At 38.2% G+C, this 14,308-nt stretch overlaps 1 protein-coding gene across 1 annotated transcript in view; it reads left to right on the top strand.

Moving 5' to 3' along the window:
- Positions 1-10,393, top strand: part of LOC138626072 (urotensin-2 receptor) — a 54,939-nt gene extending 44,546 nt beyond the window's left edge. The window contains exon 4 of the mRNA XM_069707494.1: positions 9,031-10,393. The gene's annotated coding sequence lies outside the window, so the exon portion shown is untranslated. The remainder of the gene's footprint in view (positions 1-9,030) is intronic.
- Positions 10,394-14,308: the final 3,915 nt, after the last annotated feature.

The following is a 14,308-nucleotide window of genomic DNA, read 5'->3' as shown; positions in this document are numbered from 1 at the left end:
ATCACCAAATATCCCCAACATTTATGCCTGAGCTGCTGTTGATAAAGAAAGTGAAGATTCATCTTCTTTACTTTTTTGCCCAGTGGCATCTGACCTGATATGCTGTAAAAGGAAGAGGGAAAGATGTTGGTTTTAAGTTTTGAAGCTGAGAGCTAGAAAAACAGTCCAAGCTTCACACAACAAGGCACAAATATACATAGCAATTTTGCTAAAGCAGTTGTTGTCCAAACAACTTAGGAACCAGATCCAGAGAACAGGTCTATTAAGTTTTGGATTTATTCACACGTTGACACAGTGTGCATTAGCTGTAGTGTTATACACTTTAATGCTAACATGTCTGAAGTAATATTAACGTTACTTCCAAGCCCAAGGAGCATTTTATGTTTTGAAGGATTGCGTCGACACTCCAGGATTGCATCATTAAGTGCCAGCGTCATCAGTTGGACCAAATTCTGAAGTTTGTTTCTTTTGTAACATTACAAGTTTGACAAGATCAAAATTCTCTCTTTTATTTTCCATGACTTCTACATTAATCATCAGCTAATGAGAATGCAAATGTTTTTGCCTGGGACCTTTTTGCTTTTTAAAATATGTATGAATGGCAATCAAAACACTCAGGGACAGCTGCTGATGTACCTGAATGGAACACAGCATCGTGACATCAAGGAGCAGTGGGACGCTATAACCTTTGAGAGTACGTATCTGAAGTTACGTCGCTTGATCAACATCAGCACCTGAGTTTCGCAGGTTTTTTTTACCACGGTTACGCGCGCAATTACGATTTCATAATGGACTTAAAACGTGAACACTGAAGCACAGCAATTTTGTTTCAAATTTTTGGGGAAGAAAGAAAAGTTACAAGGAGCAAAATCAAGCGAGTAGGGCTGGTGGGCAGCTACGATTGTGTTGTTGCGGGCACATGATCATGATGGAGAACCAAAGTGCCATCGCGCCACCGTTCAGTTTGTTTGCACCGAATGTTTTCTCTCGGACACCTCAGTAGAACTCCGTGCTGGCAATCTGACCCTCGGGAACAAATTCATGGTGCACGACCCTGCAAATATCAAAGGAAACTCATTTCGTTACAGTCCTGACCTGAAGCGCCTTCTTCAGTCTTGGACAGTGATGTTCTGCCCCTCTGGAACCACAAATGTCACGCAATACACCTCAGCCAGCTCATTACTTCATCACTGTAGGCTTTCTGAAGCATTTCAAGTCTCAGTTGCCAATTTCCTGACTTGATGTGCACAGTGGACAGTAAGTCCAATATGAAAGCAACAATTGTCAGCGAAATGAAAAAATGTTGCTAGCCTTAAGGAGCCATTGCTTTAAGAATTAAGACTACCCTTTCTTGCAGAACAACCACTGGTGGGTGACGGGCAAGGCATCACTAACTGTGCACCACTGTGATTTTTCCCAAGAACGCCACCAGTTTGTAATTGAACAAATGCGAGGCCTTTCATCAGTGAGCCACAGCCTTTCTCAGTCGCTTAACAGACATTTATTACTTTTAAACTTGAATTTTTTTATTTACATAGTTAGTAACAAACCGAGTACAAACTTGTATTGAAAGTTTTATAGATTAAACACAAAATGTGATTGCTGCAAGTAAAGGCATGACCTTTTCACATCTGAGCCCCGCCGACTTCAACATAAAAGCACAGACAAAAAGCAGAAATGTCTCAAAATAAACAAAACTTTTGTAATTCTGGCAGCACATTCTGTATTCACTCAGGGTGTCATAGCTTGTAGAGAAAATACAAAAGTTTTCAGGGCCTTCAAACAGAAGTAGAGATAACAAATTGTTTTGACAACCTAACCTAACCAGATATCCTAATTGGGTTTTTTTTGTCTTCCCCAAATTAAATCAGGCTGGAAAACAATAAGTTTAAAATAATGAGAGTGGAAGAAAAATGATAAGCATTGTGCAAAATGGTCCAAAACCAATAGTGTACAACCAACATTTCTGTCTGGCAATGGCGTTGAGCTATCCAGGCTTATCATCACTGAATATTTTATGAATATTTTGTTAACTTTTATGTCCAAGTCTACTTGATTTGAATTGTGTTTACCACAAAAGTATCAGTATGCATCAGCACTGATGTGCTCTCACAAAAATGAATGCCTCCCCTCTCTGTCTCTTTCTCTCTCCAAATCTGTGTCTGTGTGTGCACTTGTATTACTCATATTGAGGACATACATCGGCAAGTACTTATAATGTGTATCATTGAATTTTAGTATGAAGATTTAGTTAAAGGTTGGTGGAAGCAGTGGTTTTGGTTTGGGCAATTGTCGAGGACATGAATGTAAGTTACTATCCTAATAAAGTGAAGTGATGGGAACACTTGGGACTTATTGTGGGTGGCATTGTTCAGGTGGCATCTGTTGTCAAAACAAAACTTAATGATAATTTATGAAATGTATTTAATTCCAATAAATGTCTGAAATTTGACACGATCTTCCCACTATTCCCTGATTCAACTGAAGGGAAGATGAAAAAGGTTTTTAGAAAAATTTCCACCAAGATGTTGACAGACCACAAAAATCCTCCACTTTCTGAAGTAGATTGTCGGACTTGGCTGCATATAGCTTAAGGGCGCTACCACACAAGGTACAATTAATCTGTATTTTGCACAATTATGATTTCCCCACTTCACCACTGACCAGCGTTCACATCACAACAATGTTCCGTACCCAAGTATACTTACATCATTATCTACGCAGCAGTTGCATAAACAGTAAAAATGCAATCCAATTAATACAGTTCTTAAAACGTACTTTACAATAGAGAAATACCTCATGTTATTGCTGCTTTTGTTTTCGGTCCACTGACAAGGAGAACACTCAAAACACTTACATGTCTTCAAATGTTATCTCTCATGCAAATAATCAAATGGGGGCCGAGACATGTCTACATCCACAGATGTCTGAGGAGACAAACAGGGAGACAGAGGAGGCAGAGAACTGCTTGTTTATGGTTGAAAACGTGACAGACAGTAGAGTAATGTTTGACCTTAAGCCTGAACAGAGGTTCACTCCCTGATTTTGGTACAGCCAGCTTTAAAACTTGACCCAAGTCCCACCTCTACCAGAAGAAATATAAAGAAATATAAGAATAAATAAAATATGCTGAATGGGTACAATAGGAGTGAATGAGCTAGACATTTTAAAGTATGCTGATTGTGTCCCTATAATACAGAATGTTCTCTCAAGGGTTAGAGAAGCTTGTCCATCCACTGTAACAAACATGAAAGAGAAAAAGGTGAATTTAACAAGCAGAAAGCTAAAATAAATTATAAAAAATAGGTCAATCTGATATTTGGCATAAACTAAACTAATATTAGATTGAGCCATTTAAAAGTAATTAAGGAGTCCAAGCATGAACAGCATCTCTGACAGTAGCAGTGTGTTAGATAAACACATAGACAGAAATTAGAAAAAGGAAGAGGAGAGAAAGATGTCAGGTGAAAAACTGTGGATTCTTTGTGGAAAGGCTGTCCAGTACTATCAGCAAAATATTACAGCAAAATCAGGACTCAAGGCGACTTCTGTTTGCAGTTTTTGTTTGTTTCTTAAATCAAGGGCTCCTTGCATTTTTGATATTTGTTTCATGATATACAATGGCAAAATTATGTCCATATAAATAGCAGTGTTTAACTGTATTTGTTACAAATTTACAGTCTTCAGTAGATGGTCATGTCCACCACCCCTACTATTGTATCGATCACTATTAAATTTGGACATTCATCGTCCTAAGAGTATAAATTCTTGTGGCGAGTGCTATCAAATCAAATACCTAAGAAACTGTAATTACTTTGTTTTTAATGCTGAATCCTTTCTCATTGACTTAACAAAAGTGTTTGAAAGAGATGATGAAAAAATTACCTTTTGGAAAGACAGCAGTGTTTAAGTTTTTACCTGGAACATATGGCGTCCCACAAAGCTCTTTACTTGGACCAATTCTTCTTAGAATTTATGAAAAATGTTGTCTCCTCTATAAAGACTTGTAATGTCCATCTTTATGCCGATAACACTGTTTTATAGTGATACTTTTATACCATACAACATCAAACATACATTAGTATTAACCAAATCCTAGTCATTTGATAATTAGTTTTAGTAAGCAAAAACAAGAAACAGTTACATCACATTTTTGTATTTTTCTAATTGTGCAATCTTGTAAACATTTTGAAGCGACAGCTGTGGCCATCTTTGTGTATGTTACTATGATTACACGTGCTGTTCTCTTCTATCACAGATTTAATTGAAAAGGCTCAGTGTCCATGTCCCCAATACTCTGCAGTAATACAACAGATGGACTCTCCTCAGTAAACAGTTTAAATGATCATTTCCAATCTCTCAACATCCCTCTCTCTGTCTGTTCCTTTCACCTAGCATTAGCAGTAGGGGGCTTTAAGTGAATACTTTTCGTCATAAATTTTGTTAATAAAATTGAGTCGTGCTGAGGACTGGCAAATTATATTTGGCTTTTTATATTGACACAAAATGGGGGTATAACATCAAAATGCAGGCAACACAACTCTTAAAGGTATTTCACCATCCTGTGAGTTCGAGGTTCATCATTAATTATAGGTTTGGTTCATTCTCTATAAGACAGGAGCAACAAATTCAGTTACAAATCCCTCCATCATGAACTAACTGCCTACATTTCATCTCTGCCAGTTTTAAACACAAAAACCCACTCCAACACTAAGTCACACTGTGTTTCCTGGGTCAATTTTGAACTGGGTAGTACTTTTGTTTTTCTCTGCTCCTGCCTTCTGGAAAAATTCCCATTCACTTCCATGACCAAATCCACAACATGGTAACACTGGGGCATTTTAGCGAGCTAAGTTTCATTCTTTTCAGTGTAGTTGTTTTAACTGAATTTTTATATATTTGACTATTTATTAACAATTATATTTTAAGTTATTTTTTGCATAATGTTCTTTTATTCCATGATATATTGTTTTCTGAGGGTTGTCTATTATGTTACATGTATTTAATGGGATAAATTGCATTCAGATTAGGATCTCACTGTCTCAAGGGAGACTTAAGTACAAGTTAGTATGTGTATTAGCAAATGCAAACCAATAAACTAAAATGTTAGCATGCTCACATTTGCATATGTACTGATCTGTCTGACTCACAAAGATGCTAGATTAGCTGTCGGCTCAGTCAATAATTTAAAATAAAATAATATGTCTTTGTGTTGATCTGTTGTTGTCTGAGTTTGTGTGAATACATACACACAACTCAGTTCTCACTCCAAACACACTCACTCACTGGGGAAAGTAAAAAGACAAATCGGTCACAGCATGTCAGTGTGATTTGATGTGTGGGGAGTGAAAAACAACAATGCCATAAATGCTTGAGTGGGAGTAAAGAGAAGCAGACAAAGACCAAGAGTTGGGAAAAATGTAGCCAGTGATGACTCAAAGTTCAGAAATGCCGATTATTTTGAATTTTGACAAATTAGGTTGATGTAATTACTTTTCAGTTAATCATAAATCATGAAAAATGTTTAGTATTTTCTCCAGGTCGGACTGGCAACTAAAATCTGAAAAAAAAAAGAATTGCCCCAGTTTCATGCACCAGATTTAAACTGACACATTGAATCCTGAATCCAAAAAACACACATGTACAATCTGTTAATTTGTATTGTTTGTGTTTACGCAAGTATGTAAAACAATTAAACAAATATTGTTAAGTTTTCCTTCCAATATTTGTATGTACAGAAAGCAAAAATTCTAAATTGGATTAATGTAAAGTAATGATCACTCCTCCCTTAATTTGACTTGGTAACCTGCAGGCAAAAGTGTTTTCCACCTGTCTCCATAGAGGTCCTTGTCTGGGTTTTCTGTTTCTATTCATGTTTGTCAAGTGCTACATATTTTTAAACAGTAGGGATACATTAAATAGTGATGGAAACTACGTCATGCCATGGTGCAATGCACCAGTCGTGTTGCTGCTACTAAGATGACTTATTGAATATCTTTATCTGGACTTTATAATGCCAGGTTTGGGGGAAAAAAGACTGCTCATCACAAGACCAGCCAAGAAGGAAAATTCCCAAACTTCCTGCGGGATAATCCGAACCAGATTGTCACTGAAGGTAGAAAAATAGTGCCATTTTGAGGAATATATTTATCTGCTTTCTAGCGAAGAGTTCAACCATATACCAATTTAATGACCCAGCACAGTGATCTGTCTCTTGACAGCGAAGAGAAACCGTGTGGATCCTCCGCTGGTTGTTTGGCCTGAGGTCTCCACTCACGAATATTCTAATATATAACTCATAGCAAACATAAAGAACAAACTATCATCTTTACAATTAAGCCTTTGTGTAGATTTAATGGGCTATATAACATATTAAGTAGATAACTATTAAAAGGTGCCAATAACATGGATTTTGCTGCCTTTCGACAGTTTAGCGAGCTATTTCCCCATTTTTAGGCTTAGTGCTAAACTAAGCTAACCAGCTGCTGTCTCCAGCTACATATCGAGATTATGGACATGAGAGCGGTATCAATCTTCCTTCTTAAAAAGAAAGCAAATAAGGGTATACATGCCAAAATGTTAATTATTTGAAGGATTCAGTGTGGCTCATGTCAGAGAATGCTTCGTCTGTGCAGAAAGCTGAATCATAGATGCTACTCAGGAAAGACCTGACGTGAACCGTTCTGAAAGAAGTGGAGCCAGAAATTAGACGGGATCTAAATATAGCTACTGAACAACAGCACCATGCTGATATTGAAATACAGATATTGAGCTTGATATTTGGGATTTATTGTTTCATTAATAATACAGATAACCAAGCATCCTCTGTATTGTTTTTTGCACTCAGTGTGAATGAAATGGTGAAATTAACTAAGCAAAATTAGCATTTTATTTACATCAAAGATACAGCTATTATTATTCAAATGACATTATTGTGACCAGTCTTTTCTTTGGTTCTTCTGTTTTTTTTTTTTCTGAGGCAGGAACAGATAATAGTCCTGTGCTTTTGTACATAAAAAAAAAAAAAACATCCCTTTTGATTAATGAATTATTTCATCAAGGTGCAACAATCAGCGAAGGTCTCCTTTGTTGCATTCAGATTTCACTTATCGCCAAGTCCTTGTGAAGGAGGTTGAGGACAATAAAATGTAATATTTCCTTAGTTTAAAATTAAAATGAAGTCGAGAGCAGACAAAAAATAAGAGATGGTAAAATGCTAGATCAGCTGTCAATCATGCGTACCTTTATTCATCCCAGGATAGGTCTGATTTGATTGATGTCATGTATCCACTGCATGCATTGGATGTAATTTATTCAGAGACGGGTGTATATAACATCGAGTGAATGCTGTTTACTCTTTGTGTACAGTGGAGATAAAGTTGAGAAAAGATGAATGGTGGAGGAATAAATGAATTTGCATCTGACCCATTTCCATTTCATTTGAATAAACAGTAGAGGAGTTACAACATGCAGATACAGTTGTGAGTGTAAGCTGTGAAGAAATTAAAAGTTGTGAATCGAGGTGGACATAAATGTCTATGTCATGTTGAATGTCTGAGGCTAAAGGTGAGTGCTGACACCTGAAGCTGCCGTGGAAGGTATATATTATCATATATCATATATTACGAACATTATGATCCTTTAAGTGGTGTTAATGCATAAGCACTTGGGAGCACTGACTCTACCTGTAGCACTGCTATTAGCCTAACTGCACTTAGAAGGTCGGCACTTCCGAGTCTGAGGCCATGGTGATGTGTTGGAAAACGGAGAGCTCGCCCCAAGCGAAGGAGTTTAAGTATCGGGGTTTTGTTCACGAGTGAGGGTAAGACAGGAGATTGACAGGCAGATTGGGGTGGCAGCAGCAGTAAAAAGGGCGCTGCACCGGACCGGTGAAGAGGGAGCTGAATCGTAAGGCGAAGCCTTCAATTTACCAGTCGGTCTACGTTCCGACCCTCACCTATGGTCACGAGCTCTGGGCAGTGACCGGAAGAATGAGATTGTGGTCACAAGTGTCTGTCGTGAGTTTCCCTGCAGGGTGGCTGGGTCAGGTCAGCCTTAGAGATGTGGTAAGGAGCGGCGACATCCGGAGGGAGGTATGAATACTTCACGTCGAAAGGAGTCAGCTGATATTGCTCAGGCATCTTATCAGGATGCCTTCTCGGCGCCTTCCACTGGAGGTTTTCGAGGCAATTGGGAGGAGACCCAGGGTTATACCCAGAACACGCTGGAGAGATTATATATCTCATCTTGCATAGGAATACCTCGGGATCCCCCAGGATGAGCAAAACAAATTTGCCGGGGAGAGGGAAGTCTGGGAAAACTTGCTCGACCTGCTGCCACCACAACCCAACTCCGAATAAGCGGAAGATAATGGATGGATGGATGTTAGTTAAAATTTTGTAGAAATTACAAGAACACATACATTTCCTCTGTTTAACCCAAACATATAGCCAGTTCAGATTTTGATGTAAAAAAATTAAATAAAAAGCTGTATGTGTGGCTCTACAAAATCTCCATCCTGAAGAGACTTGGTTCATCCAAAGTGATTATACATAATGTATGAGGATAAACTATGGTTTGGTATAAAAAAAAAAATGCCTGAGGGATAATAGCAGAGACACCGTAGGCACCGTTCACCACTAATCTGATCATACCAGGCAATCCTGTTAACTATGCTCTCTAAAGCATTCTATAATGATTTATTTGAGCTTGAATTCTGTGTGTGTGTGTGTGTGTGTGTGTGTGTGTGTGTGTGTGTGTGTGTGTGTGTGTGTGTGTGTGTGTGTGTGTGTGTGTGTGTGTGTGTGTGTGTGTGTGTGTGTGTGTGTGTGTGTGTGTGTGTGTGTGTTTAAAAAAAGATGTGCCTACACTACCTCTCTCAATGCACACAGGAACTGATAACTGCATCTGTGCTATTTTTACTGACGTTTCCAAAGAGACCATGCTCTGCAAACACTAGGGAGTATGTGTTTATGTGTGTGAGTGTTCAGAGGATTTACAGCCATGCTCTGTCTTATGTCTCCCTGATAGGTATGACTGAGCTGAAGAGGTGGAATAAAGGACAGGAAGAACCTGTTGGAGACCCAGTATCGGTACCGGACTCTGAACTCTTCATCCCCTCAATTGCAGACGAAGAAGACAGTTATATTTTGTATTTGTTTTTGTAAATGAAGGAGGACAATGAAGTTGAGTGAGCGCCAGCATGGACTAATTAAGATGCTGGCTGCTAATGTTTTAGACTGTGTACAAAACAGACACCCTCACATCTGTATCCATCACTTCCTGTGATGTGGAGAAAGAAGTTAGCGTCTTACATAACAAAACAAAGGCCTCCCAACGTTTAGGGTTTTCTTGTACGTTTACTCTCTTGTCTATTACATTGGGAAGTCCTGCACGCGAAAGTGTCTTTGAAACCATAATTTCTTGGTGACTAAAAAGGGATGTGCACACAGCAGGGGAGTCATGCTGCTGACGCACAAGTGAAGTAAACACAACATTATCGAGGCATCAGTGGTTTGATTTAATTAAAGACAAAAGAGAGAAACAATATTACAGTCAAGCTGCAGTGAAAAGAATGCATGATGGCTTCAGCTGCAGCATCCTCAATGTTCCTGTTTTGGAAAATTTGGTTGACATTTTGGGGAATATGGTTATTTGCTTTGTTGTTTAAGAATTGAATGAGAAGACAGATACTACTCTTATATATGCACCTTAAATGCAAAACTACCTTTAGCAGCTGGTTGCAGCAATGTGTAAAAGGGGAAAACTGCAGACCTGACTTTGTCCAACAAAATCCACCTCAAAGCCCCCAAAAGAACCTTCATTTGACCTAAATTAATGAAAGCATCATATTCAACCCAGTATCTCGGCAAAGCGTGAAATAGACACGCCTGTCCACTACAAAACATGAGATAGCTATGGTTGATGATGTCTAGCCGTGACAGTTACACGTTTTGCTGTAGTGGCCTGTAGCTCTTTGTAGGAAAATTAAACCTACTGCATAGTTTTTACCATGTGACTTACGGGAAAAGTAAACCATTAGCAAAAATACATGGTTGGTGTTTGGGGAAAAAACAAGCAACTAAATTTGTCACCTACTGGATTTAAACTCCATCATCTCGCATGGCAGTCTGTGATTAATGCCTCCAATCCAACCCTACTGCCTCCTGATATGGCAACTTGGTCTCAAGTTCTCTGTTGACGCACCATGGTCACTTGACCCTTCATCACGTGAGATTTACGTGCTTGTAAGTTTTCACGCCCACAAAGCGTGTTTTAGACACGCTGGTCGACTACAGTAAAATATGTAACTGTCACATCTCGACATCGCCAAGCGTAGCTACGTCATATTTTGCTGTCGAATACTGGCGTGTCTATTTCACACTTTGCCTTGATATTGGTGCTGTCCTCTGTCTAAACACCCAGACATGCTGGCAGTATTCTTTATCATTCTTTCTTTCAACAAAGTCCATGAAAAGACAAAACCAACAGTAAATTAATTCCAAATATTATGTGTGTACCCAAAGCCAAAGCCTCATAATCTTATTCTTCTTTACAATAAAGGTCCATTCTAAAAAATATATATCAATAAGTCAAATCAGCTGACATATAAATGGTCTGCACTGGTATGGCACCTTTTCTTTTTCTTTTTTTCCTCAAACCGCTTTAACAGCAAAGTTAAAGTTGCCTCCATTGGGGGCAACTTGGGGTTCAATGTCTTGCCCAAAGATACTTCTGTATGTGGCAAGGAGGACCTGGTGATTAGTGGGCAACCCGCTCTACCATCTGAGCCACAGCCACCCACATGTCCATTCATCACCATCAAAACACACCAGTTAGTTTATATTGACACCCCCTCCACTACACTGCCCTGCTGGGGATTAACACACAAATGAAATAGTCCCCCCAACAAATGCATTATTTCTTCCTGTATAATAAGTTACAGTATCAAGCTGTTTTGTAAAATTATTTAGGCTTTAAAAAAAAATATATATATATATATATACAGCATGAGGCTGAAGGTCACAGACATAACAGAGACTTTGTAAAGTATTAGGGGATGGACTGATACATTGGTGGTTTTGGTCTTTCTGGGAATATATAGAATAACACCAGCCTTAGAACATTACAAACCTGCTTTGAACATTTTTCAAACTGTAAAAAAACTGAACAAAATAAATGGTTGAGAAAAAAAAAATCAATTTCCCATGTTGATATTGTTGCCAATGTAATTCTTCTGTTTACAGATATTTGAATTCCTCCGCATGTCAATACTGCTTTTTTTAACGCTGCTGTGCGATGCTATCAATTTGTTCAACATCCTAGCAAAATACAGAAAAAAGCAAAAGCATTTTGTGTGTGTGTGTGTGTGTGTGTGCGTGTGCATGTGCGTGCGTGTGTTTTGTATCGGGTCTGTGAGGCTCCTCTGAAGCCTCTATTGTCATCCCGGGGCCAGTTTGATCATCATCATTGTGGCTTCAATTCAGATAAAAGAAAGAATACAAAGCGCACCAACAGGAGTTGCCGGTAAGAACCAAGCTGTTGCATCTCTATTGATTTAACTCCCAGTGCAGCAGGAGACAGGCTGCAAAAATTGCACGGCTGATGCATATTTAACCAATCTATCGTCTGAAGAAATCTTGTTCTTGGATTTGGGAGGTTTTGAATGCAGGAGCTTGAAAAGTGGGAGAAAATCACACAGAAGAGAGCCTTTTATATATGTATCCTGCTGGCTTTTGCGCATATTTTTTTTTTTTTTTTAAATTAAAATTTTATTTCACTTTATTAATCCCCGAGGGGAAATTTCTATGTACACCGTATATAGACCGTATATAGACACCAGAGAAATGAACAATGGTTATGATCAAATGCAGTGGAGTAAAGCCAGGTTTCATACCCTGAGGTTCAGTCTGCTATTTCATACCGGTCGCAGATGGAGCTGCCCACAAGCCACGAGGCATGACGAGGCTTGCTGCTTTGCTTTGACAGTAGTAGTTTGGCAGTAGGTGACTTGGAATACAAGAAAAGGAAGTGATAATCCTCAGACTGTATAATTCTTCTGGGCTCCGTTCCAATGTATTTCAATAACTGAGCTTGAGCGAGTGTTAAAATGTGGTCTGCATTTTTGCTCTTGTCACATCTAGACAGCAAAACTGTAGTTTGTGCAGTGTGCAAGATTCACAGTGTAATTCATGGAAGAGCTTGGACACTGTGTTAATAAAGAGTAAATCTGATTTGCAATCCGAAACCAATCATCACGTCTGAATTGCCCCAGTCCTTAATTCAAAGTTTCATTCATGGAATGAGGAGTGGAGTTTAGTGGACTGTGGCAAAAACTCTGCAGAACTCAATACTATCAAAAGAAAAAAATTGTGTGTTTTTATCAATTTGATTTCTGTTATATCTCCGTCAATGTCTACGTAAATATATAACAAACCAGTTTTATACATTAAGATCAGTTGACTTGTTACGGATGAAGCTGCTCAGCCTGTAAAAAACTTTGTATTTGGTTTTCTTTTGAAGGGAAAGTCTTTCTGAAAGTCTGAAAAATAATTGTCAATAATTGACCAAAATTACTTATATAATTGTAAAATGTATCCAATCTGCTCAGGTATGTTCAAGTCAAACAATCACAGGTCCCTGATTCCGTCTGTAAAGTGATTGGTCACTGTACATAAGATACCACCAAACCCACAATTTTCAATATCTTACCAGCAGATAGAAAGAAATAGTCGTCGCATTGGTCCTGATGAATTATTGTCCAATATTCTCTTGATATATGGATTTAAAGGCAAATATGTTGTCTGTAGCTCCAAGATTCCAAGTTTCTTCATCAGAAACGTATTCTGTTCAACTCTGCTGCATGATGCTGAGCAGGTAACTTTCTCTGAGTGTCAGAGTGTGTTGGCTGGAAATGACACTGTTCTTTCAGCGTAAGGCGAGATTTAGCTGTGTTGCATTTGTGTACTCAGGTGTTGTGAGTCAAAAGAAAGACACAATTCGATGAAAATCCCCCCGGGGTTGAATGAACTGATGCAAAGGTGTATTAGAAATGTTTCAAACTGAACAACAACACAAACAAACAAAAAATCACTCAATTCACAGGTTTTTACTTGACAGATGTCTAGCATCTGGAGCATCTGTTTCTGTCTCGATAAAGTCTATCGGGAAATTGACTGTTTCAGGGCAAATAAACACAAATGGTCCAGTGGGGGAAATTTGACAGATGACAATTATTTTTTTTTATTTTTTTTTGCTTTCAGTCTGAACACGTTGCATAGAACAATAGAGTTGTCTGTTGATTGTCAGTGGGTTTAGCGCTATAAATCTAAACCCATTGCTGTTACAATGTTTATAATTCCTCATAAATGTGTTTCATTTGTGGTTAAACAAACTCCTGTTAATCTAATCTCACTCAAGCCTTAATTATTTGCTCTTAAAAGTCTTTCAGACAGGTTCCTTCACAGCAAGGACATTTCAACCCGCACGCTTAATATTTCTCTATCAAATCAAGCTCAGTATACAAGAATCACAGGGTTAAGAAGAGACTTTTCCACGCATGCTAATGAAGACACTCAGGATATTCATGTTATAAGTGCTTATACTTGTAAGTGACCATTCTTTAATACATTGTGTAAATCTCCACCTGCTTAATTAGGTTGTCGTATGATAAAATAATTGATCACTCAGTCCAGTCAGGGGTTTGTCTGCCCTTGGCTGATATTGTATTTGTATTCAATTACATTCCCCCTGTGGGTGACAAAAAACCTGGAGCTACACTACAGTGGAAAAGTGATGCTTTTATCCTTTGTCAACTGAAGACAATGAGTGATGTAAATTATGTGCTCTCTTATTAAATAAACTGTTTGACTTCTCTGTGTCTGTGTCCTTCATAGAACAGATACTAATCTCCATAATTAACTGGTTTAATCCAATTTCCTATTTCCCAATGTACTATAAGTCATCTGAAGGAACCTGTTCAACATCCCTAATGATGCAAGAAGAAAACTAGATAGTTTGTTTACAAACTTCAATGACAGCAGAATATTTGAAAGAAATCTTTTTGAAAATGTATAAATATAAAAACTGAGTTTGAGATGATTTCTGTGTTCCCTATTTAGTATGAAACAAGAAGCCAACATCAACATTTGTGTGTTTACCACAAAGCTTGCTAGCATGCGCTGTGGGGGTGCTAGCTAGAAATATGCCATATTAATACAAATATTCATGTTAAAGTGTTTGGACTGAATTAATTTAGTTAATTCCCCCTGTTTATGACATTCATGAATTCCCAGTAAAAAGTCCACAT

This window comes from Brachyistius frenatus, unplaced genomic scaffold (assembly GCF_029030835.1).
Source record: "Brachyistius frenatus isolate BFR_SWC_R1_liver_20210118 unplaced genomic scaffold, ASM2903083v1 Contig_69, whole genome shotgun sequence".
NCBI lineage: Eukaryota > Metazoa > Chordata > Actinopteri > Embiotocidae > Brachyistius > Brachyistius frenatus.
Note: the sequence above shows the minus strand (reverse complement) of the source record. Positions and strands in the feature narration are given on the sequence as shown.